The sequence below is a fragment of the Heterodontus francisci genome, chromosome 6 (assembly GCF_036365525.1).
Source record: "Heterodontus francisci isolate sHetFra1 chromosome 6, sHetFra1.hap1, whole genome shotgun sequence".
In the NCBI taxonomy this organism is placed as follows: domain Eukaryota; kingdom Metazoa; phylum Chordata; class Chondrichthyes; order Heterodontiformes; family Heterodontidae; genus Heterodontus; species Heterodontus francisci.
Window position 1 is genome coordinate 103,566,556 of NC_090376.1, and position 26,203 is coordinate 103,592,758.

A 26,203-nucleotide genomic window follows, 5' to 3' on the forward strand; every position below is an offset into this window, starting at 1 on the left:
TTATAACACCTTTCACAACCTCTGCACATTCCACAGTGTTTTACAACCAGTGAAGTACTTTTGAAGAGTAGTCACGATTGTAATGTAGGAAATTCGCACAAAGCAAGGTTCCAAAAACAGCAAGGAGATCGTACCAGATAATCTGTTTTATTGATGTTGGTTGAGGGATAACTATTGCAAGACACCGGGGAGAACTCCCCTGCCTTTCTTTGAATATTGCTGTTTTGTATTCATTAATGTCCACAAAAGGGGGCAGATGGACTCATGGGAGTTTTGTTATAAGATGTTACCGTTAGTGAATCAGAAGTCCTACCAAACCAAATGGTGATTATAAAATCATAGAATAAACTCATAGGGCCAGATTTTATTCCAGTGATGAGTGTCCCGGTGGTGGTCCAGAAGGTGGGGGGAGACTCTGCCTTGGCCCTCTGTCAGATGCCTGTTGCTGTCTCATGGCAGGTAGCCAATTAACTGCCCACCATTGGGGACACGTCCCTTTAAGGGACCAGCTCCCGCCTCCAGAGCCACTGGCCAATCGGAGGGCCGGCTGATCTGCAGTACCGGCAGCGGCCACCGGGAGCAGTTGCCACTGCCGGTACTACAGAAAGCCCTTCAATCCTGATGAATAAAGCACAGGAGAGATGAGTGGAGTTGGGTTGTTGGAGTCATTCAGACAGGCCCCAAAGGCAGGGTTTGGTGGTGGGGAGGGGGGGGTGTTGATGAGAGTGGGGGAGGCGGCCAGTGCCCTCGAGGGGCCCGGATTGTCCCCAAAGGAGGAACACCCCAACCCCACTGGGAGGCTGCTAGACTTCACCTGGGGGTGCCTCCCAGCAGTAGCAGGCCCCTCCACCTTCAATAAAATTATATTTTTATGTCAATAAAGGGCCTCAATTGGCCTGGGGTGGGAAGGCCTGGCCTTCCCTGCCCAGGACAAAATGGCAGGGATGCCAGGCAACCTCAGGAATCGTGCCCCCTACTGCCCCACCTCTGGATCCATCTCTAAGGGAAGCACAAAATCTTGCCCATAAAATGGCTACAGCAGAGAAGAAGACCATTCTCCCCCTTATGTCTGTACCAGCTCTCTGGAAGAGCAACTCAGCTAGTTCCATTCTCCTGTCCTTTCCCAGTAGCCCTTCACATTTTCTCTCCAGGTGCTTATCCAATTCCCTTTTGAAAGCCACGATTGAATCTGCCTGTGCCACTCTCTCAGGTAGTGCACTCCAAATCCTAACCACCTGCTGTGTAAAGAAGGTTTTCCTCATGTTGCCATTGATTCTTTCGTCAATCACTTGAAATCAAAATCCTCTGGTTCTTGGCCCTTAGATTTATTTAGATTTAGAGATACAGCACTGAAACAGGCCCTTCGGCCCACTGAGTCTGTGCCGACCACTAACCACCCATTTATACTAATCCTACACTAATCCCATATTCCTACCACATCCTCCCCTGTCCCTATATTCCCCTACCAGCTACCTATACTAGGGGCAATTTATAATGGCCAATTTACCTATCAACCTGCAAGTCTTTTGCAAATGGGAACAGTTTCTCCCATCTCCTCTGTTTAGGTCCTTCATGATTTTGAAAACTCTATCAAATCCTCTCTCAATTCTCTAAGGGGAACAACCCGTTTCTCCAATCCATCCAGAGACCTGAAGTCACTCATCCGTAGAACATTCTCATACATATTTTCTGCACCCTCTTACCTTAGACATTTTATAGTGTGCATGAACCAGCTTGGGGATCCTCACATAACCAGGCTCAATATAGGAATACCAGGAATTGCACAGAAATTGTACAGAGGATTGTGAATCTTGAGAATTGTGCACCCCTGACAGCTGTGGATACTCAGTTGTTGAATATATTCATAGCTGAGAGAGATGCATTTTTGGACTTGAGGGAAATCAGGGGATATGAGATATGGGAAACAGGCAGAAGATGGAATTGAGGTCAAAGATTAGACATGGTCTTATTGAATGTCAAAGCAGGCTTGAAGGGCTGTATGGCTTACTCCTGCTTTTATTCCTTATATTTTTATGTCACTGAAACTTAGTAGTGATTCTCATAAGTAATGCTACGGCACATTTAATGCTTGAGCTAACCAGGAACAGCTCAATAGTGCAACTACCAGTACTTGGTGAGATATGTGTTATCAATAGCACTACTCACTACCATGGTCTCCTCGTCAGCCTCCCATGTTCTACCCTATATAAACGTGTTCATCCAAGACCCTGCTGCCTGTATCCTAACTCACACCAAGACCCGTTCATCCATCATCTTGCATGTGCTGACATTGATTTGCTATCATCGTTTTACACTATTGTATTTTCTCTTTTTGATAATTTCTTGACTTGTTTTGGAGGAAGACATACAAAAGCTCGGAAGGGGAAATCCAAATGTTAAAGGCACAAAACTGTTAAATTTCTGGGGATTTGAGGGGAAGGGCAGCTGCAAAATTTTGAAATTTTTACATTAAGAATTAGGCATTCTGGTTAATTTTAAACACCTTAATACTTCCCAATTTTTTAAACTAGAAAAAGGAAAATCAAAATGACATTTGGATTTTCACCAAAAGCTGCCTCAACACAACCTCTTATCTTAGTTCATAGGTCAATATGTTCAGATCCAATTCACAGAGGAATGGGGATGTAAGGAAAACAGCCACAGCTTCAATCTATCCTCGTGACTGAACTCTAGAACCACTCCTGCAAATCTTTTCTGCACCCTCTCGAAAGCTTTCACATCCTTCCCAGAGTGTGGTGCCCAGAATTTAACACAATACTCCAGTTGAGACCACACCAGTGTTTTTATAAAGGTTCATCATAATCTCAAAGAACAAAGAAAATTACAGCACAGGAACAGTCCCTTCGGCCCTCCAAGCCTGCGCCGATCCAGATCCTCTATCTAAACCTGTTGCCTATTTTCTAAGGGTCTGTATCTCTTTGCTTCCTGCCCATTCATGTATCTGTCTAGATACATCTTAAAAGACACTATCGTGCCCGCGTCTACCACCTCCGCTGGCAACGCGTTCCAGGCACCCACCACCCTCTGCGTAAAGAACTTTCCACGCATATCCCCCCTAAACTTTTCCCCTCTCACTTTGAACTCGTGACCCCTAGTAATTGAATCCCCCACTCTGGGAAAAAGCTTCTTGCTATCCACCCTGTCTATACCTCTCATGATTTTGTACACCTCAATCAGGTCCCCCCTCAACCTCCGTCTTTCCAATGAAAATAATCCTAATCTACTCAACCTCTCTTCATAGCTAGTGCCCTCCATACCAGGCAACATCCTGGTGAACCTCCTCTGCACCCTCTCCAAAGCATCTACATCCTTTTGGTAATGTGGCGACCAGAACTGCACGCAGTATTCCAAATGTGGCCGAACCAAAGTCTTATACAACTGTAACATGACCTGCCAACTCTTGTACTCAATACCCCGTCCGATGAAGGAAAGCATGCCGTATGCCTTCTTGACCACTCTAGTGACCTGCGTTGCCACCTTCAGGGAACAATGGACCTGAACACCCAAATCTCTCTGGACATCAATTTTCCCCAGGACTTTTACACTTACTGTATAGTTCACTCTTGAATTGGATCTTCCAAAATGCATCACCTCGCATTTGCCCTGATTGAACTCCATCTGCCATTTCTCTGCCCAACTCTCCAATCTATCTATATTCTGCTGTATTCTCTGACAGTCCCCTTCACTATCTGCTACTCCACCAATCTTAATGTCGTCTGCAAACTTGCTGATCAGACCACCTATATTTTCCTCCAAATCATTTATGTATATCACAAACAACAGTTGTCCCAGCACGGATCCCTGTGGAACACCACTGGTCACACATCTCCATTTTGAGAAACTCCCTTCCACTGCTACTCTCTGTCTCCTGTTGCCCAGCCAGTTCTTTATCCATCTAGCTAGTACACCCTGGACCCCATGCGACTTCACTTTCTCCACCAGCCTACCATGGGGAACCTTATCAAACGCCTTACTGAAGTCCATGTATATGACATCTACAGCCCTTCCCTCATCAATCAACTTTGTCACTTCCTCAAAGAATTCTATTAAGTTGGTAAGACATGACCTTCCCTGCACAAAACCATGTTGCCCATCACTGATAAGCCCATTTTCTTCCAAATGGGAATAGATCCTATCCCTCAGTATCTTCTCCAGCAGCTTCCCTACCACTGACGTCAGGCTCACCGGTCTATAATTACCTGGATTTTCCCTGCTACCCTTCTTAAACAAGGGGACAACATTAGCAATTCTCCAGTCCTCCGGGACCTCACCCGTGTTTAAGGATGCTGCAAAGATATCCGTTAAGGCCCCAGCTATTTCCTCTCTCGCTTCCCTCAGTAACCTGGGATAGATCCCATCCGGACCTGGGGACTTGTCCACCTTAATGCCTTTTAGAATACCCAACACTTCCTCCCTCCTTATGCCGACTTGACCGAGAGTAATCAAACATCTGTCCCTAACCTCAACATCCGTCATGTCCCTCTCCTCGGTGAATACCGATGCAAAGTACTCATTTAGAATCCCATCTATTTTCTCTGACTCCACGCATAACTTTCCTCCTTTGTCCTTGAGTGGGCCAATCCTTTCTCTAGTTACCCTCTTGCTCCTTATATATGAATAAAAGGCTTTGGGATTTTCCTTAACCCTGTTTGCTAAAGATATTTCATGACCCCTTTTAGCCCTCTTGATTCCTCGTTTTAGATTGGTCCTACATTCCCGATATTCTTTCAAAGCTTCGTCCTTGCTTTTATACTCTGTACCTCTATCTATAAAGCCCAGGATCCTGTATGCCTCTAACAACTTTTTCAACCTGCCCTGCCATATTCAACGATTTGTGTACATGTACCCCCAGGTCCCTCAGCTCCTGCACCCCTTTTAGAATGATATCCTTTAGCTTATATTGACTCTCCTCATTCTTCCTACCAAAATGTATCACTTTGCACTTCTCTGCATTACATCTCATCTGCCATGTGTCCGCCCATTCCATCAGCCTGAGTCCACTTGAAGTCTATCACTATCCTTCCCACAGCACACAGTACTATTATCTCCCATTCACAGCTTCACCTCATCCTCACATGTTTAGCACTGCTGCAAGCCACATACTCACATCCCAGTTTGCACATACTGCCAGCTATTCAACTGTGGCATGCACATCGTCTCAACATGTTGCACCACTTTTGCTGAGATACTTTCCTCTCTCTTACAGGACAAGGTGGCTCATAATATGATGCAGCAACAGCTAACTGGTGAGGGACAGGAATGGCTGCATGTGCTGACCCCTATAGAGGAGATGATGCTGACCATCATTGAAGCGGCTGTCACCGAGGCAATGGCCAGCAGTGGGGCTGAAACTATTGAAGATGACACTATGTTCCTATCTACTCAACCTTCTCACAACCTACTTCACCCTCATTCTGAAATCTGTTACGGTTTACAATTTGCATGTGGTGTAACCTTGCAGCTCTTGCTTTCCCTCCACTTCCTTCACCCCAATCTTGCCCTTATGCCTTTATGTTTTCAAAGACCCACTGCCTGGCCATGCAATGCTGTGGGAAGCAGAAGCCCTAGATGAAAAAGGAATTGATGATTGTCATGACTGAGGCGGTAGGAGTGCACTGTTGTTTCTAATTCCACTTCTTCACAGGTTACAACATATATTTAAATGTTTATCCAGATACCAATGTGGTCATATACTCTACTATTTAACTCAAAATAAAATACACCAACCAGGTTTCTTTAATAAACAACAAAATTATCAGTTTTTATAAAACAAGTCTTAACTAATAACAAAGCAAAGCATTAACACATAGATTGAAATATGAAAGTTCCCTTTTTACCGTAGCCACCCCCCCACACACAGGTTAACTAAAAATAAAGAGATTTTCTCTTTAGTGCTCTGTTACAAAAAAAATGTAAAAGGAATAATTTAGCCAAATACTTTCTAATTCCTGAAGAAATAAAAAGATAGGGGAAAGATGTCAGATGTCCTTTTTTTTTGGTCTGGCATCTGGGTATACGGTGACTGGTCACTGGGGTTCTTTTCTGGAAAAATTAGTTCAGCTGGCGTCAAGGATTTATCCGACAACTTTTTCCAGCGTCTCAGGAGAAATGGGGCAACAGAGGTTTCAAGCAGCCCTTTCAGGAGGAATGCAGCACTAATTTCTCTATTTCTTACACTCGCTTCTGAGAGCTTCTCAAAGAGATGGAAAAACTGGCAGGCTTTTCAAAGAGCTGGAAAGGACTGAGTTGGGGATTTGTCCTTGACAGGTTGTTTTTTTTTTTAAATTTCTTTTCAAAACACTGTCCATACCCCAACTGCCTGTCCAAAGCGAAACCAAAACAGTATCTCAAGAGTAAAGCATCCGGACGCCTATAAATCTTGACCTGTCACTTCTCTGTAAACATCTTCCTCAGGCCAAAAAGTCCCTGCTGTGTATTTATCTGGAGACAGGTGACTCGCAGTAAGGGTTGTTTACAAACCAAGTCCAAAAGACCAAATGATTACCTTTTTTTTTTAGAAGACATGAATTCCAGCATCTGTGGAATCTTTTTTCAGTTTAAAAAACAGGTTCTCAAAATTTAACAAAAAATGGAAGTACTTTCATAACATGATGAAACACTGTCACTTAATCTGACACTCAAAACCATCAGCTCAGGTATTGGCATGGCATATGTTGAGTCATGGGGCATTAATGGGCTTTAACCAGGCCAGGGAAAAGGATAACTTTTTTTTATTTATGGGATGTGGGCATCTCTGGCTAGGCCAGCATTTATTGTCCATCCCTAATTGCCCTTGACCGGAGTGGCTTGCTCGGCCATTTCAGAGGGTATTTTTAAAGAGTCAACCACATTGCTGTGGGTCTAGAGTCACATGTAGGCCAGGCCAGATAAGGACAGCAGATTTCCTTCCATAAAGGAAGTTAGTGAACCAGATGGGTTTTTACAATAATCAACAGTGGTTTCCTGGTCATCATTAAACTAGTCTTTTAATTCCAGATTTATTAATTCAATTCAAATTTCACCATCTGCTGTGGTGGGATTTGAACGCATCGCCCCAGAGCATTAGCCTGGGCTCTGGATTACTAATCCAGTGACATTACTACTATGCCACCGCCTCCCCTATGTGGGTACCAGCTCTCCAGAGGGTGAGGTTGCACATAAGTTCTGCTGCAGTGGACTCAGATGAGGACTTCAATGGAGCGACATACAAAAAATGGTTAATGAGCATGCGCACAGAAATGCTTGGCGCAATGGCGGGCTTGTCAGAAAGCCTGTTGTCACTGTCAAGCAGCATGGTGGAGTTTGGCTCCAATTTGGCACAGGGCTTTGCAAGGAATTGGAGATGAACTAGGTTCTCATGGACAGCTGTATCCTACCTTCCTCCTCTTCCTCCTGTTCCGTCTCCTTTTCCTCCTCTTTCTCCCCCTGCTCATCCTCCTCCTCCGGAGATCATTGCCAAATCCCCGAGTGGTAAGGGCTGATCCTACATGATGGCCAAATTGTGAAGGATGCAGCAGACCACCATGAATCACGCACTCCTCTAGAGTGGTTGAGGCAGCAGAACCTCTGCTTCAACACCCCAATGGCCTGCTTGATAATATCTTTCGTGGCAGCATGGCTCTCATTGTACGTATGCTGACCTCATGTGTCTAGGTTGCGGAGGTAATACATGAGTCAGGCACAGAGCAAATAGCCCTGGTTGCTCAGCAGCCACCTTCTGATTTGACGTGGTATCTGAAACATTGCTGGAACAGTGAACTGGTGCAGGCTGAACACATCATGACTGCTGCCAGGAAAGCCCGCATTCACCAGCGTGATGTTTGAGTGTAGTCGCACACCAACACACTGAGCAAGTGGCAACCTTTTGGTTGCAGTACATTTCAGCATTGAGAGGCAACGTCCACAGGCATGTGCAGTTGATGGCACTCTGCACCATGGGGAAGCCACTATCCTGGCAAAGCATTCTCCATCTGTTTCTCTCTGTTCAAAGTGAACACAAGGAAGTCCCCCAATGCTCGCATACAGAGCCTCTACCAACTCTCTGATGCAGGAATGGACAGTGAACTGGGAGATGTTAGATATGTTGCCTGTCCCAGTCTGGAAGGATCCCAGTGCACAGAAGTTGAGGGCCAAGATCACCTTTACCAGCACTGGCAATGCATCCTTGTCCTGAGGTTGCAGGTCTGGTTCTAAAAGGTGGCAGAGTTCTGTGAGCACCTTCTTTGTGAATCACAGATGGCAAAAACACTGCTCCTGGCTTAGGTGGAGGTAAGACGACCCTAAGTGGATAAGGCCTCCTGAGAGTCCTTCTCCCCCTCGACATCCTCCCTTTGCAAGCAGCTTTTTCTCTCCTTTGCTGCTTCTGCTCCATCTCTCTCTCTCGTTGCAGCCCAAGGGGGACTGATAGTAGCACCCGTGACTGATAACAAGTGGTGTGCCCAGAGCCCTTGCAGTAAGAACTAATGCCTTCCCCATATGCAGCACCACTCCCTGCAGTCTTCAGTAACCTTAAGCAACTCCTCCAAATCCCCTCTGCTTTCTTCTGGCGCTGCTTGTAAAGACTGCGCTAACACCCTCACCAAAATGGCAGCATTAATGTTAAATCAGCATTAAACGATGATTGATGTCACGATCTGCCTGCTCTGCATACTTCTGGTGCTGCATGTAATCCCTCCGTTAACACCCTCACCAAGATTGTGTGCTGCATGTGCCAGAACTAGGCACAAGTGGCACAGACACCACTGTGCTCCAAAACCAGCAGCTCTAGAACCCAAACTATTGGTGTGATGGAGCCTTTTTGCGGCCCTTATGTTTTACAAACTCATGTTTGCCGTTCTTAATTAACCATCGATCTGTGCACAGTGATCTTGATGAGGCAAATGGCCTTTTCTTCCAAGTTTTTTTAGATCCTTAACTGCACATAGCAGTGCATGTGGTAGACTAGATGGGGTGTTACCTCAGTGTCTTTCAATGAGTTTGGCAGCTCTTTGCATGGTTAATTTTTTACTCAAGTGCCTAAAGTTTATTTTGAATAAAGCAATGGCAAATTAGTCTGGGTAAACTATTATGTTCTTTTCTTGCCAGTCATAGTTTCTGTGAAAGTTGACATTGCACCAAAATGGTCTGTAATCGACAGATTGTAACCTTGTTTTTAAACATAAGCGAGCAATGTAACCACGGGGAAACATGCAAATCCCATTGTTTTGCACTGAAATAAAATGTGTCATTCTGGACGACCAACTCTAATTTGCAAATCTTACTTTCAGATTCAAGCCTTGAAGTGAGGTTTGGGATCAAGAGTAATACAGATACTATACTGAAATTAAACCAAATATACTCTGTCAGTATCAAAACAGGTTGCATTTGAAACCCAAGAGTGGATGTCACTTCTAATTGGTGACACTTGACAGATCGGAACTTATACCACATATAGATCTGGGACCATAACACACAGATGAAAAACTGCTACAATATGATAGTAATATGTCTGCAGATATCTGTAGAATAAAGACACTCCAATAATGATTCTGTGAAGCATGAAGACAAGGAGCTGGCAAAGAGGCTTAGCTTTGGAGACTGAAAGAGAGGGAGAAGTAACGATGAAGTCAAGTAAGAGAATAAAAAAAATGTACAGGAGGAATATGAGGAATAAGATTGTAGTACAGAAAGAAAAAATATCAAAGAAAATTTGTAATGAAGGCAAGAGAAAACATCAGTTGCAAACTCAGCTCAGTTCCCTAAATTACTTCCCTTCCCAGTGTGTGAACCTTAAGGATTTATCAGAGTTTGACCATTGATCCACAGGATGAATCAGCTTTATATTGAGTAAAGCACCAAGAAAAATGCAAACAATTGCATAGGGAAAGAACAGATGAACTAAGATTTAGAATTATGTATCAAGCCAATCTACAGCTTGATTGCAATTGCCCTTTTCCTTTCCTTTTGGCTTCCTTGTCCAACGAGACAAGGAGGCCAAGTGCCTGGAGGTGGTCAGTGGTTTGTGGAGTAGCAACTGGAGTGGCTATAAAGGCCAATTCCAAAGTGACAGACTCTTCCACAGGCACTACAGGTAAAGTTGGTTGTCAGGGCTGTTACACAGTTGGTTCTCTCCTTACACTGCTGTCTGTTTTCCTGCCAACTGCTGAGTCTCTGCGACTCGCCTCTCTGCAGCCCCGCCTTTAGAGCTGTCCGGCAGCTCTGGCAATCGCTGGCAACTGGATCCCACGACTTGTGATCAATGTCGCAGGACTTCATGTCGCGTTTGCAGACGTCTTTAAAGTGGAGACATGAATGGCTGGTGGGTCTGATACCAGTGACGAGCTCACTGTACAATACATCCCTGGGGATCCTGCCATCTTCCATGCGGCTCACATGGCCAAGCCATCTCAAGCGCCGTTGGCTCAGTAGGGCATACAGCTGGGGATGTTGGCCGCCTCGAGGACTTCTGCATTGGAGATACAGTCCTGCCACCTGATGCCAAGGATTCTCTGGAGACAGCGAAGATGGAATGCGTTGAGACGTCGTTCTTGGCTGACATACATTGTCCAGGCCTCGCTGATGTACAGCAAGGTATTGAGGACACAGGCTTGAAACACTCGGACTTTTGTGTTCCGTGTCAGTGCGCTATTTTCCCACACCCTCTTGGCCAGTCTGAACATAGCAATAGATGCCTTTCCCATGCGCTTGTTGATTTCTGCATCGAGAAACAGGGTGCTGGTGATGGTTGAGCCTAGGTAGGTGAACTCTTGAACCATTGCGAGAGTGTGGTTGACAATATTGATGGATGGAGCATTTCTGACATCCTGTCCCATGATGTTAGTTTTCTCGAAACTGATGGTTAGGTCAAATTCGTTGCAGGCAGCTGTAAGCCTGTCGATGAGTCTCTGCAGATACTCTTCCGTGTGGGATCTTAATGCAGCATTGTCAGCAAAGAGGAGTTACCTGATGAGGACTTTCCGTATTTTGGTCTTTGCTCTAAGACGGGCAAGGTTGAACAACCTGCCCCCTGATCTTGTGTGGAGGAAAATTCCTTCTTCTGAAGACTTAAACGCACGAGAGAGCAGCAGTGAGAAGATCCCAAACAGTGTAGGTGCAACAACACAGCCCTGTTTCACACCACTCAGGATAGGAAAGGGATCTAATGGTGCACCATTATGCTGAATTGTGCCTTTCCTATTGTCATGGAATGAGGTGATGATACTTAGTAGCTTTGGTGCACATCCGAACTTTGCTAGTAGTCTGAAGAGACCACGTCTGCTGACTAGGTCAAAGGCTTCGGTGAGATCTATGAAAGCAACGTAGAGGGGCATCTGTTGTTCGCAGCATTTCTCCTGTAGCTGGTGAAGGGAGAACAGCATATCAATAGTGGATCTCTCTGCTCGAAAACCACACTGTGCCTCAGGGTAGACACGCTCAGCCAACTTCTGGAGCCTGTTTAAAATGACTCGAGAGAAGACTTTCCCAACTATGCTGAGCAGGAAGATTCCACGGCCGTTGTTGCAGTCACCGCGGTCACCCTTGTTCTTATAGAGCAGTACCACAGGACATGCGCGATGCCAATATCATTACCCTCTATAAGAACAAAGGTGACTGGTGACTGCAACAATTGCCCTTTTACACTCTAACCTTTACAGTATCGCTTCTTACATGTGGTTGTGAAATCCTTTTTGCTCATCAATTTCCAAATGCTGTGCTTACCCTTGTGCCGATTACAATCATTGCTTTGCCACTGGCATGTGCCTTATGAACAAACAACTCATTAAAACAGCCATCCTTCAATAACTGTTCAGAGAAAAGGTGACTTAGAATATGAAGCTATTGCTATCTTGACTCAGCTCTGTTTATAACACATATATATTCAAACTATACAAACATACCCTCATCTGACACCAGTAGGCCAGGTTAAAAGTTGTTTCAGAGGTTTGTAGGGCCTCTAAATGTCTACAGACACTAAATGTTTGTTCACAAATGAACAGGAAAAAACTTCCATTTGTGCCAGTTTATCTTACCTTCACAGTACTAATCTATTTCAGTATGAATTCAGAAAGTCGTTGCAGAATTCAGCACAGCTTGCATATGTTGTTGTCATTGTGCATACTTGCAGATGGTATTAACCTAAGGAACAAAAAGCAGTTGTTTGACAGGAGCTGAAAATCCAGTTCTCTCACATTGCTTCTTACCATCCCTCATTTGCTCACTCTTCCATCAGGATATCCAATTACAGTGAAAGCAACAGGGCCACACAATGCCAATTTGCCAAATATATCACATACCAACATCTGTACCTGTCTGTGCCTGTCTGCTAGTCTCCCCAGCCCTATTAACTTGAACTCAATTATCTTTACCACTACACCTTAATGTAAAGATTCACTCAGGGATACTCTTGAAATACTAAACACTAGATCTGATCTCCAAAAGAATGTAGTGCAGCTCAGACTTATGTTGCAAGTTTCTTATGGATTCATATATTTGCGTTGTTAAAGTGCTTTGTAGTTCCAATGGCATTTGTGCATCAATGTGGACTTATTTCATTGGAATTAATTCAGAAGTCGTTTGCGTTGCTAATATTTGCTATTCTCTCTCTCTCGGCATTTCTTTGTGGACGAAGATTTTGGAAAGGTTGTAGTCATTGGTTGCAGGCCTGCTTGTGGCTAGTCAGGCCTAACTCCCACAGCGAGTACAGGTGAAGGTGTAGTCACTGCTGGGGGCAATTGGACCTATCCTTCTCCTCCTTTTCTTCACTCAGTCTCAAAGGTGTCTGTAGCCCTCCTGATGCAGCATCTCTAGGCATCAAGATCTTATGGCTTGCGCTTCCCACTGGCAATAGTCGATGTGACAGAGAGAGAGACTTTTTCAGGTAGCCCTTGAAATGTTTGTGTGGGGCCCCTCTGTTCCTTTTACCTGGGTTAAGCTCTCCATACAACACAATCTTGAGCAGGTGACTATCATCCAAATGGGCAATGTGACCCACCCAACACAGTTGGTTTTGCAGGAGGATGGCCTTGATGCTGGTGATATTGTCTGTTTCCAGGACTTCAATGTTTGTGATGCAGTCCTGCCAGTGGATCTTGAGGATGCAGAGGAGGTAGTGTTGATGGAAGCGTTCTAGAAGGCGTACATGACGGCAGTATAGGACCCATGACTCCGCGCCATACAGAAGGGTGGTGAGGACTATGGCTTTGTACACTTTGAGTTGGTCTGTGCTCTGAGGCTGCGGTTGCTCCACACATATTTGTACAGTCTGCCGAATGTTCAGTTTGCTTTTGAAAGCCAATTGTCCACTTCCTTGTCCATGGTGGCATCAAACGAGATGATGCTCCCCAAATAAGTAAATTGCTTGACAGCATTCAGCTTGGTTCCCTCTATGACAATGCTTGGTGGTTTATATTCTTCCTGGTGTGCAGGCTGATGCAGGACTTCAGCTTTCTTAAACTGATTTAAAAGAGTTGTGCCGCCTGGGAAAAATGTGTTGTTATACGTTGCAGGTCTGACTGACTGTAGGCCAGGAGAGCATATTACAGCTAATTAAGTACTTTTGAGGTGTAGTCATTGCTAGAACATAGGAAATATGGTGTATTTGTTATGCACAGCAAGGTCCCATAAACAGCAATGAAATGAATGACAAAATATTCTGTCTTAGTGATACTGGTTGAGGGATAAATATTGACTAGGACATACTTGCCTTTCCTGAGAATTTCCCTGTTCTTCAAAAAGTGCCATAAGATCTTTTACATCCACCTGAGGAGGAAGGCAGGGTTTTGGTTTAACATCTCATCTGAAAGATGACACCTCTGCCAATGTAGCACTCTCTAGTACTGAACTAAAAGTGTCAACCTAGATTATGTGTTTCTGAGCAGAGATTTGAACCCACAATCTTGCAAGCATCTCCTTCTTTAGCTCGGTGTCCATGTTTTTTGATTACAGTTCTTTGAACATAAGAACATAAGAACTAGGAGCAGGAGTAGGCCGTCTGGCCCCTCGAGCCTGCTCCGCCATTCAATAAGATCATGGCTGATCTTTTTGTGGACTCAGATCCACTTACCCGCGCTCCCACCATATCCTTTAATTCCTTTATTGTTCAAAAAGATATCTACCTTAGCTTTAAAGACGTTTACTGAAGAAGCGTCAACTACTTCACTGGGCAAGGATGAAGAAGTTCCTTCTTAATTCAGTCCTAAATCTGCTCCCTCTAATCTTGAGGCTATGCCCTCTTGTCCTAGCTTCACCTGCCAGTGGAAACATCCTCTCTACTTGTATCTTATCTATTCCCTTCATGATTTTATGTGTTTCTATAAGATCCCCCCTCATTCTTCGGAACTCCAATGAATATAATCCCAATCTACTCAGTCTCTCCTCATAAGCCAACCCCCTCAACTCCGGAATCAACCTAGTGAACCTCCTCTGCACCCTCTCCAGTGCCAGTACATCCTTTCTCAAGTAAGGAGACCAAAACTGCACACAGTACTCCAGGTGCGGCCTCACCAGTACCTTATACAGCTGCAACATAACCTCTCTGCTTTTAAACTCAATCCCTTTAGCAATGAAGGACAAAATTCCATTTGTCTTCCTAATTACTTGCTGTACCTGCAGACCAATCTTCTGCGATTCATGCACAAGGACACCCAGGTCCCTCTGCATAGCAGCATGCTGCAACTTTTTACCATTCAAGTAATAATCCTTTTTACTGTTACTCCTACCAAAATGAATGACTTCACATTTATTAACATTGTACTCCATCTGCCAGACCTTTGCCCACTCACTCAATGTGTCTATGTTCCTCTGCAAAGTTTCACAGTTATCTCACACTTTGCTCTGCCACTCATCTTAGTGTCATCTGCAAACTTTGACACCCTACACGTGGTCCCCAACTCCAAATCATCTATATAAATTGTAAATAATTGCGGTCCCAACACCAATCCCTGAGGCACACTACTAGTGACTGATTGCCAACCAGAATAGCACTCATTTATCCCCACTCTCTGCTTCCTGTTAGTCAACCAATCCTCTATCCATGCTAATACTTTACCCCTAACGCCATGCATCCTTATTTTATGCAGCAGCCTCTTGTGTGGCACCTTGTCGAAGGCCTTTTGGAAATCTCGGTACACCACATCCACTGGGTCCCCGTTGTCCACCTTGCTCGTAATGTCATCATAGAATTCCAAAAGATTTGTCAAGCATGACCTGCCCTTCATGAACTCATGCTGCGTCTGCCCAACGGGACAATTTCTATCGAGATGCCCAGCTATTTCTTCCTTGATAATAGACTCAAGCATCTTCCCCACTACAGAGGTTAAGCTAACCGGTCTATAATTCCCCATCTTTTGTCTACCTCCCTTTTTAAACAGTGGCGTCACATCTGCTGTTTTCCAATCAGCTGGGACTACCCCAGAGTCCAGCGAATTTTGGAAAATTACCACCAGTGCACCTGCTATTTCTCCCGCCATCTCTTTTAGTACCCTGGGATGCATTCCATCAGGGAGAGGAGACTTATCAATCCTTAGCTCCATTAGCTTGCCCAACACTACCTCTTCCGTAATAATGATTGTTTCCAGGTCCTCACCTACGTTCGTCTCTTTGTCAATTACTGGCATGTTATTAATGTCCTCCACTGTGAAGACCGATACAAAATACCTGTTCAATGCCTCGGCCATTTCATCATATCCCATAACTAAATTCCCCTTCTCATCCTCTAAAGGACCAACGTTTACTTTAGCCACTCTTTTTCGTTTTATATATTTATAGAAACTTTTGCTATCTGTCTTTATATTCTGTGCTAGTTTTTTCTCATGTTCTATCTTACTTTTCTTTATAGCTCTTTTTGTAGCTTTCTGTTGACCTCTAAAGTTTTCCCAGTCTTCTAATTTCATGCTGTTTTTGGCCACTTTGTATGCCTTCTCTTTCAATTTGATAGCCTCCCTTATTTCCTTAGACACCCATGGCAGATTACCCCTTTTCTTCAGTCCTTCCTTTTCACTGGAATATACTTTTGCTGAGCACTTTGAAAAATTGCTTTGAAAGTCCTCCACTGCTCGTCAACTGTCCCACCGTAAAATCTTTGTTTCCAGTCTACTTTAGCCAAGTACTTTAGCCAAGTACTTTAGGGCGGCACAGTGGCGCAGTGGTTAGCACCGCAGCCTCACAGCTCCAGGGACCCGGGTTCGATTCCGGGTACTGCCTGTGTGGAGTTTGCAAGTTCTCCCTGTGTCTGCGTGGGTTTTCTCCGGGTGCTCCGGTTTCCTCCCACAAACCAAAAGACTTGCAGGTTGATAGGTAAATTGGCCATTATAAATTGTCACTAGTATAGGTAGGTGGTAGGGAAATATAGGGACAGGTGGGGATGTTTGGTAGGAATATGGGATTAGTGTAGGATTAGTATAAATGGGTGGTTGATGTTCGGCACAGACTCGGTGGGCCGAAGGGCCTGTTTCAGTGCTGTATCTCTAATCTAATCTAATCCTCCCTCATTCTATTGTAGTCCCCCTTGTTCGAGCACAGGACCCTGGTATTGGATTTTATCTTCACACTCTCCATCTGTATTCTAAATTCAACCATACTGTGATCACTCCTTCCAAGAGGATCCCTAACTATGAGGTCATTAATTATTCCTGTCTCATTACACAGGACTAGATCTAGGATAGCTTGCTCCCTCGTCGGTTCCATTACATACTGTTCAAGAAAACTATCACGGAAACACTCAACGAATTCCTCCTCAAGGCTACCCTGACTGAGCTGGTTCAACCAATCTACATGTAGATTAAAATCCCCCATGATAATTGCCGTACCATTTTTACAGGCATTGGTTATTTCTTTGTTTATTGCCTGCCCCAATGTGATATTATTTGGTGGCCTATAGACTACGCCTATCAATGACTTTTTCTTCTTAGAGTTTCTAATTTCCACCCAAATGGATTCAACCTCATTCTCCATAGAACCTATATCATCTCTCAGCATCGCCCTGATGTCGTCCTTGAGTATCAGAGCTACACCACCTCCCTTACCTTCCTGTCTGTCCTTCCGAATAGTCTGGTGCCCCTGGATATTTAACTCCCAGTCGTGACCAACCTGTAACCATGTCTCCGTAATGGCTACCAAATCATATTTATTCGCAATGATTTGTGCCGTTACCTCATCAAATTTGTTACGAATGCTACGAGCATTCAGGTAAAGTGCCTTTATGCTAGCTTTCTTACCCTCATGATTCCCAACATTTCTAATAATAACTCCTGAGTTAACCTTCCTTTCTGCTTCTTTCATAGTCTGCCTTGAACTTAAACCCTCCTGCACACGTTAACCTGCTGCTTACCTTTTTACTTATCATACTCCCTGTCGTTTTCCCTTTCCCTTCCCCCCGAGTCACTAGTTTAAGAGACCACCCTATTTATCCGTTTCGCTAGAACACTGAATCCAGATCGCTTCAGGTGGAGACCGTCCCATCGGTACAGATCCCCCGGTTCCAAAACTGATGCCAATGCCCCATGAAATGGAACCCCTCTTTCCCACACCACTCCCTTAGCCATGTGTTTACTTCCCTAATATTCTTATCCCTAAGCCAATTTGCACGTGGCTCGGGCAGTAATCCAGAGATTATGACCCTCGAGGACCTGTTCCTTAATTTCGCTCCTAGTGCTTTATAATCCCCAAACAGGTCCTCCATCCTAGCCTTGCCTATGTTGTTAGTCCCAACATGGACCACAACAACTGGATCCTCCCCCTCCCGCTCCAATATCCTTTCAAGCCGGTCAGAGATGTCCTGCACCCTGGCCCCTAAGGGACATTAGTGAAGTAGATGGGTTTTTATGACACAAAAACAAGAAATGCTGGAATCACTCAGCAGGTCTGGCAGCATCTGTGGAAAGAGAAGCAGAGTTAACGTTTCGGGTCAGCGACCCTTCTTCGGGTTTTTATGACAATTGATGGTAGTTTCATTGTCACCATTATTTACTTATTTAGAGATACAGCACTGAAACAGGCCCTTCGGCCCACCGAGTCTGTGCCGAACATCAACCACCCATTTATACTAATCCTACACTAATCCCATATTCCTACCAAACATCCCCACCTGTCCCTATATTTCCCTACCACCTACCTATACTAGGGGCAATTTATAATGGCCAATTTACCTATTAACCTGCAAGTCTTTGGCATGTGGGAGGAAACCGGAGCACCCGGAGGAAATCCACGCAGACACAGGGAGAACTTGCAAACTCCACACAGGCAGTACCCAGAATTGAACCCGGGTCGCTGGAGCTGTGAGGCTGCGGTGCTAACCACTGCGCCTTCAATTTCAGATTTTTATTGATTAATTGAATTTAATTTAAATTCCACCAGTTGCTATGGTGGGAGTTGAATGTGTCCAAGAGTATTAGCCTGGGTGTCTGGATTACTAGTCCAGCAACATTACCACTACATCACCATCTTGCTGATAGTACCATTTTTAATAGATATGAAGAGACACTTTAATCATATCTCCAGAACATTAATCCAGTCAAGCAAAGCTGTAAAATGCTATGATGCAGTTACGGTAATGTTCAAATAGTTTATAATAATTTAACTTTATAATAATTGACCTGTAGCTAAATGTCTCTGTCTTCCCCAACCAGGATGTTCATCCTATGATTGAATGGAAATATTTATCTATTTCCAGGTAGAACAGAAAGTACTAATGCAAAGTCTTTGATAATATTAAAATGGGATTTAAAACTGCTCTAGAACCAATACAGGACAGGAACACCTGGGAAACTCGCTGTCCTTTGAATACAAAAGACTAGAAATTGTGCTAGTAAAATAGATTAGAAATGATTTGATCCATGGAGAAGGGGATTGGAAGAAAGATGTGATACATGAGAATGTCAAAGTTCTGCCCTTTCCACATAGCACTACAAATTCATCAGTAAGTGGGGGTGAGCTTAAGAAGCTGGTGTCAGCATTAGCTAAGTGATAGCACTCTCACTTCCAATTCAGAGCTTGGGGATTTAAGTCAGACTCCAGGAATCTGAGCACATAATTCAGGCTGATACTTCAATGCAGTACCAACGGAGGGCTGCAATATCGGAGATGCAGTCTTTTGGATGAGATGTTAGACCATATGCCCTTTCGGGTGAATGCTAAAGATTCCATGACACTTTTCAAAGAGGAGAAGTGGAGTTCTCGCTGGTGTTCTGGCACAATATCTATCCCTCAACCAACATCACCAAAAAAAACAGATTAACCGGCCATTATCATATTGCTAGGCTTTGCTGTGCACAATGAGCTGATGTGTTTCCCTGCACTACAACAGTGTTCACTTAAAAAGTGCTTCATAGGCTGTAAAGCACTTTGGAACATCCAGACAGAGGTCATTAAAGGTGTTACATAACAGTGTCTTTTCCATTTCTTTGGATTTTGGAGTGCTGAGTCCCAGAAAAATCTTGCTGCAGGCTGTGTTGTTATTGTTGGGGCATGCTAAATCTGATCCTACCTCCTTCCAATTCATGACAAGGAAACTGAGAGAGTTAACTGGAAAGACCATGTGTGCTGTCATCAGGAGTTAGTACATTAACAGGAGGGCATACTTGTACAGAGTCCTAGATCCGAAAGCCCATTGATCAGCTTGAGGAAAGCATTTGGAAACCCTAAGAGATGGCACTCCTGTTTGCTGTGACTTGGACGTTATTCAAATGACAACTTGCAGCTGCATAATCACTTTTCCGACTGGAGGTAAGTTTGAGGATGAGATGTTCCAAGGCCTCGACTGCTTATTGGGAGGTGGGGGTGAGAGGCCAGAGGATGAGGATGTAAAAAAATCCCATGGGATTTTGCAACAAATAGCAGAGGAATTCTCAGAGTACCCTGGACAACATTCATCCCTCAACCAATACCATCAAAACAAATTAACTGCCAATTCTCATTGCGATTTGTGAGAATGTGCACAAACTGGCTGCTGCATTTAGCTAAATAAACACAGTAGCTACACTTCAAAACAATCTATTGGCTGTGAAGTGCTTTGGGATTCCATGAGGATACACAAGCAATAATAAATTTTAGTTCTTGCTTTCTACATGGAAACCTTTATTAAATGTGATATTGTGATCTTTATGGTGGCCTGTCAGATGGAGTTTGGTTGCAACAAGACTTGGCAGCAGCACTGCCCCCTTAAGTAGTGCCTTTACCGTTACTGGACATGTAAAACCTACTGCAGCTGAAGGACATATCACAAGCTACCAACAACGCCTAAATATAGCAAGCTGAATTTCCAAAGTGTAAATGTTATGAGAGGACATGCTTGTCACTTACATTCCCTATCTGCTTTTACTTCCTGTCAGTTAGACCGCTAGCAGTATCTGTGCTGCTTTTGGTGAAAGTCAGTTTTCACAGCCTCTGTATTCACCACAAGAAAGAAATTGACATTTTTTTGGCTCTGTAGATTTTCAGATAAATAAAGTTTTGTACCAGGAAATGTTGCGTAATACTAACCATCTTCACACTATTCTGCAAAAAACCTAAAATCAATTTGCCGCTGGTGTAGGTTCCAAATGGTATTTTGTTTACAGTTACATGTGTGTCCCTTTCTGCAGCTGGAGATATGATCAGGTGTGAAAAACCATTTTAAGTCAGTTTGAGTTTTAAGCGCGTCTCATACAACCTGCGCAACATTATCCTCCTTCTGAATTCCCTTGAAAGTAGTAACCTAGGCAACTTGTAACAACAAGAATGGTTAATAAGTCACAGAGACTGCTCTTGTTCACTCATTAAACACACTTGAACGATTAATGAATTAAGATGAGGACCTCAGTAATTGCAGACATACAGCTGCTGCAGATTCAGATCTCCTCCATTGAGCTTACGCACCATACAAATGCACAGGAGCCGAAAGAACATGCATAGCAAAGGTCATCTATGTGAAAACCCTGTGCTCTTCTGTTATAAAGCAGCACTATAATACAGCCAAACAAAGCAACATGAATCAATATAATAAAAGCAAAATACTGCGGATGCTGGAAATCTGAAATAAAAACAAGAAATGCTGGAACCACTCAGCAGGTCTGGCAGCATCTGTGGAAAGAGCAGAGTTAACGTTTCAGGTCAGTGACCCTTCTTCGGAAGGTTCCGAAGAAGGGTCACTCTTCCGAAATGTTAACATGCATCAATGCTTTTCTTTTCCTGTAAGAATTCAAGTTTATAAAGAAGGAGGAGAAACATACCAACTCCCCTATGACAAAGATCCAAAGTTGCTGTCAAAGGAATACACAGTGCTTCAGCAAATACATCTGACAGCAACAGCAAGGGATGATTGCACTATACTGCATAACTGAAAGCAGGCAAGTCAGCCTGAAGAATAAGGCTGCCTATTTCAGTTCTCCAGCACAGAAGAGGTAAAATTTATTCTTACTATTTGATCATAGTTTCTTTCAAGAGTATGAGAGAGAGAGAGAGAGAGAGAGAGAGAGAGTATTCTTGGGTACAGTGGGTATAATTATTTTTTGGAGGCAAGTATACCCATATTTGGAAGCTATGAATGAGGATTAAACATAAATTTTTCCTCATTAACATGTCTTCCACTTCCAGATTGACACAATAGGCAGGATTTTTTGCAGGAGGTGGCGCTCCTGGTATCAGGCTGAAAAGCCGGGGGCACATCGCCTCAGCCTTTTCATGCTGGAGTGATCCTTTGTTATTCTGCTACCTAAGTGTCCCGCGTGGCGATCCCCATCCCTTTAAAGGCAGGAATCCCACCTTCGAGCAGCTACAGGGCATTCTGGAGGGCGAGGGTGCACAGCCAGAGGTCATGGTCCACATTGGTACCAACGATATAGGAAGAAAGAGGGTTGAGGTCCTGCAGGCTGAGTTTAGGGAGTTAGGAACGAGATTAGCAAGCAGGACCTCAAAAGGTAGTAATCTCCAGATTACTCCCAAGGCCACGTGCTAGTGAGTATAGAAATAGGAAAATACACCAGATGAATGCATGGCCGGAGAGATGGTGCAGGAGGGAGGGCTTCAGATTTCTGGGGCATTGGAACGGGTTCTGGGGAAGGTGGGACCTGTACAAGTCAGACGTTCTGTACTTGAACAGAACTGGGACAAATATCCTTGCAGAAAGGTTTGCTCGTGCTGTTGGGGATGGTTTAAACTAGCTTGGCAGGGGGATGGGAACCTGAGCACAGTCTTAGATAGGATAATTTCAGGGCAGGGAACAAGAGGCAGAAAATTAGTGGGTGACTCTGAAAGACAGAAGAAGCAAAGGTTAAAAAGTGTGCAGCACAGGAATTTGGCAGTGTTAAAGGGTATTTATTTAAATGAAAGAAATATAGTAAATAAAGCCAATGAGCTGAGGGCACAGATAGACACATGGCAACACGATATCAATGCTATAACAGAAACTTGGCTTAAAGAGGGGCAAGAATGGCAACTCAACATCCCTGGATATAGAATTTTCAGGCGGGATAGAGAGGTAGATGAAAAAGGAGGGGGTGTAGCATTATTAGTTAAGCAATCAATAACACCTTAGAGGAGGGATGATATGCTAAATGAATCATCAAATGAGGCCATGTAGGTGGAGCTCAGAAATAAAAAAGAGGCAGCCACACTACTAGGAGAGTACTATAGACCCCAAAATAGTGAGAGGGAGGTAGAAGAATATGTAGGCAAATTTCTGAGTGCAAAAACTATAGGGCATTAGTAGTTGGAGATTTCAACTACCCCAATATTAACTGGGATACAAACAGTGTGAAGGGCACTGGGAGGACAACATTCTTGAACTGTGTTCAAGAGAACTTTTTTAGCCAGCACGTAACAAGCCCAACAAGAAGTGGTGCAATTCTGAATTTAGTCTTTGGTAATGAAGCTGAGCAAGTGGATGAAGTAGCAGTGGGTGACCATTTCGGAGATAGTGACCATAATTCAGTTAGATTTAGCATTATTATGGAAAAGGACAAAGATAAAATGTGAGCAAAAGTTCTAAACTGGGGGAAGGCAAATTTTAAGAGACTGAGGGGTGACCTGGAGAAAGTGGACTGGATACAGCTACTTGAAGGAAAATCAGTGGCAAACCAGTGGAAGGCATTCAAAAGCAAGATACAGGCACAGTATAGTCATGTCCCCACAAAGATAAAGGGTGTTACTGCCAAATCTAGAGCTCCCTGGTTATCTAGAAGCTTACAGGGTAAGTTAAAGCAGAAAAAGAAAGCTTATGATGATCACAAAAATCTTAATACTTTAGAAAGCCTAGAGGAGTATAGAAAGTGCAGGGGTGAAGTAAAAAAGGAAATTAGAAAAGCAAAGAGAGCTCATGAAAAATTATTGGCAGGTAAAATCAAGGAAAACCCAAACATGTTTTATCAGTACATTAAGAGCAAGAGGATAACTAAGGAAGGGGAAGGGCCTATCAGAGATGTACAAGGGAACTTATGCGTGGATGCAGAAGATGCGGGCAGGGTTTTTAAAGTGGTTTTTGTCTGTCTTCACAAAGGAGAGGGTTGATGTAGACATTGTAGGTAAAGAGGGAGTGTGAAATATTAGATACGATAAGCTTAATGAGAGAGGAAGTACTAGAGGGTCTGACATCCTTGAAAGTGGATAAATCGCCAGGGCCGGATGGATTGTATCCTAGGTTTCTAAAGGAAGCCAGGGAGCAAATAGCAGATGCGCAGAGGACCATCTTCAAATCCTCACTAGATACAGGAGAGGTACCAGACGATTGGAGGTCTGCGAACGTTGTACCATTGTGCGAGGGATAGGCCAAATAATTATAGGCCAGTCAGTATGACAGCGGTGGTGGGTAAATTATTAAAATCTATTCTGAGGGACAGGATAAACTGCCACTTATAAAGGCATGGATTAAGCAGAGATAGTCAGCACGGATTTGTTAAGGGAAGGTCATGTCTCACGAACATAATTCAGTTTTTTGAGGAAGTAACAAGAAGGATTGATGAGGGCTGTGCAGTGAATGTGGTCTACATGGATTTTAGCAAGGTATTTGACAAGGTCCCACATGGCAGACTGCTCAGAAAAATGAAAGCTTGTGGGATACAGGGGAATGTGACAGGTTGGATCCAAAATTGGCTCAGGGATAGGAAAGAAAGGGTAGTAGTCGACGGATGTTTTTGTGAATGGAAAACTGTTTCCAGTGGTGTTCCACAGGGCTCAGTGTTGGGTCCCTTGCTGCTTATGGTTGTCATGCAGGCCCACACCTGCCAAGAATTTTATACATATATAAAGAGCAAGAGGGTAACCAGGGAAAGGGTTGGCCCACTCAAGGACAGAGATGGGAATCTATGTGTGGAGCCAGAGGAAATGGGCGAGGTGCTAAATGAGTACTTTGCATCAGTATTCACCAAAGAGAAGGACTTGGTGGATGATGAGCCTAGGGAAGGGAGTGCAGATAGTCTCAGTTATCTCATTATCAAAAAGGAGGTGTTGGATGTCTTGCAAAGCATTAAGGTAGATAAGTCCCCAGGGCCTGATGGGATCTACCCTAGAATACTGAGGGAGGCAAGGGAAGAAATTGCTGGGGCCTTGACAGAAATCTTTGCATCCTCATTGACTACAGGTAAGGTCCCAGAGGACTGGAGAATAGCCAATGTTGTTCCTATGATTAAGAAGGGTGGCAAGGATAATGCAGGAAATTATAGGCCGGTGAGCCTTACGTCAGTGGTAGGGAAACTATTAGAGAGGATTATTCGGGGCAGGATTTACTCCCATTTGGAAACAAACAAACTTATTAGCGAGAGACAGCATGGTTTTGTGAAGGGGAGGTCGTGTCTTACTAATTTGATTGAGTTTTTTCAGGAAGTGACGAAGATGATTAATGAAGGAAGGGCAGTGGATGTTATCTATTTGGACTTTAGTAAAGCCTTTGACAAGGTCCCGCAGGGCAGGCTGGTACAAAAGGTGAAGTCACACAGGATCAGAGGTGAGCTGGCAAGATGGATACAGAACTGGCTCGGTCACAGAAGACAGAGGGTATCAGTGGATGGGTGTTTTTCTGAATGGAGGGCTGTGACTAGTGGTGTTCCGCAGGGATCAGTGCTGGAACCTTTGCTGTTTGTAAGTATATATAAATGATTTGGAGGAAAATGTAGCTGGTCTGATTAGTAAGTTTGCGGACAACACAAAGGTTGGTGAAGTTGCGGATAACGGATGAGGATTGTCAGAGGATACAGCAGGATATAGATCGGTTGGAGACTTGGGCGGAGAAATGGCAGATGGAGTTTAATCTGGACAAATGTGAGGTAATGCATTTTGGAAGGTCTAATACAGGTGGGAAGTATACAGTAAATAGCAGAACCCTTAGGAGTATTGACAGGCAGAGAGATCTGGGCGTACAGGTCCACAGGTCACTGAAAGTGGCAACGCAGGTGGAGAAGGTAGTCAAGAAGGCATACGGCATGCTTGCCTTCATCGGTTGGGGCATAGAGTATAAAAATTAGCAAGTCATGTTGCAGCTGTACAGAACCTTAGTTCGGCCACACTTAGAATATTGCGTGCAATTCTGGTCGCCACACTACCAGAAGGACGTGGAGGCTTTGGAGAGGGTACAGAGGAGGTTTACCAGGATGTTGCCTGGTCTGGAGGGCATTAGCTATGAGGAGAGGTTGGAAAAACGCGGAATGTTTTCACTGGAACGACGGAGGTGGAGGGGCGACATGATAGAGGTTTACAAAGTTATGAGCGGCATGGACAGAGTGGATAGTCAGAAGCTTTTTCCCAGGGTGGAAGAGTCAGTTACTAGGGGACATAGGTTTAAGGTGCGAGGGCAAAGATTAGAGGGGATGTGTGAGGCAAGTTTTTTTTACACAGAGGGTGGTGAGTGCCTCGAACTTGCTGCCAGGGGAGATGGTGGAAGCAGATACGATAGCGACGTTTAAGAGACATCTTGACAAATATATGAATAGGAAGGGAATAGAGGGATATGGGCCCCAGAAGTGCAGAAGGTGTTAGTTTCGGCAGGCATCAAGATCGGCGCAGGCTTGGAGGGCCGAATGGCCTGTTCCAGTGCTGTACTGTTCTTTGTAATGTGGCATATTAATTTTGCTACATGGTCATTAAGTTTCAAATTGTTGCTGGGAAGAGGAGAAGGCCTGTTGCAAGGGGTTGCCCGGCCCCTGGCTGAAAAGACATTTTTGCATATTAACAGGCAGTGTTTGTAGACAAAGGACCATTCTGTGACAAACACAATACACAGAGCTGAGACATGGTCAGACCA

At 44.1% G+C, this 26,203-nt stretch overlaps 1 protein-coding gene across 5 annotated transcripts in view; it reads right to left on the bottom strand.

Moving 5' to 3' along the window:
* Positions 1-26,203, bottom strand: part of LOC137371471 (ETS-related transcription factor Elf-1-like) — a 179,251-nt gene that overhangs the window by 115,483 nt on the left and 37,565 nt on the right. For 2 of the 5 annotated variants that reach the window (XM_068034117.1, XM_068034119.1), the window contains one exon: positions 12,030-12,135. The exons of 2 other annotated variants lie outside the window; for them this stretch is intronic. The gene's annotated coding sequence lies outside the window, so the exon portion shown is untranslated. Of the gene's footprint in view, positions 1-12,029; positions 12,136-13,702; positions 13,759-26,203 lie in introns of all 5 variants that reach the window. One more of the 5 variants, XM_068034118.1, reaches the window with a different exon arrangement.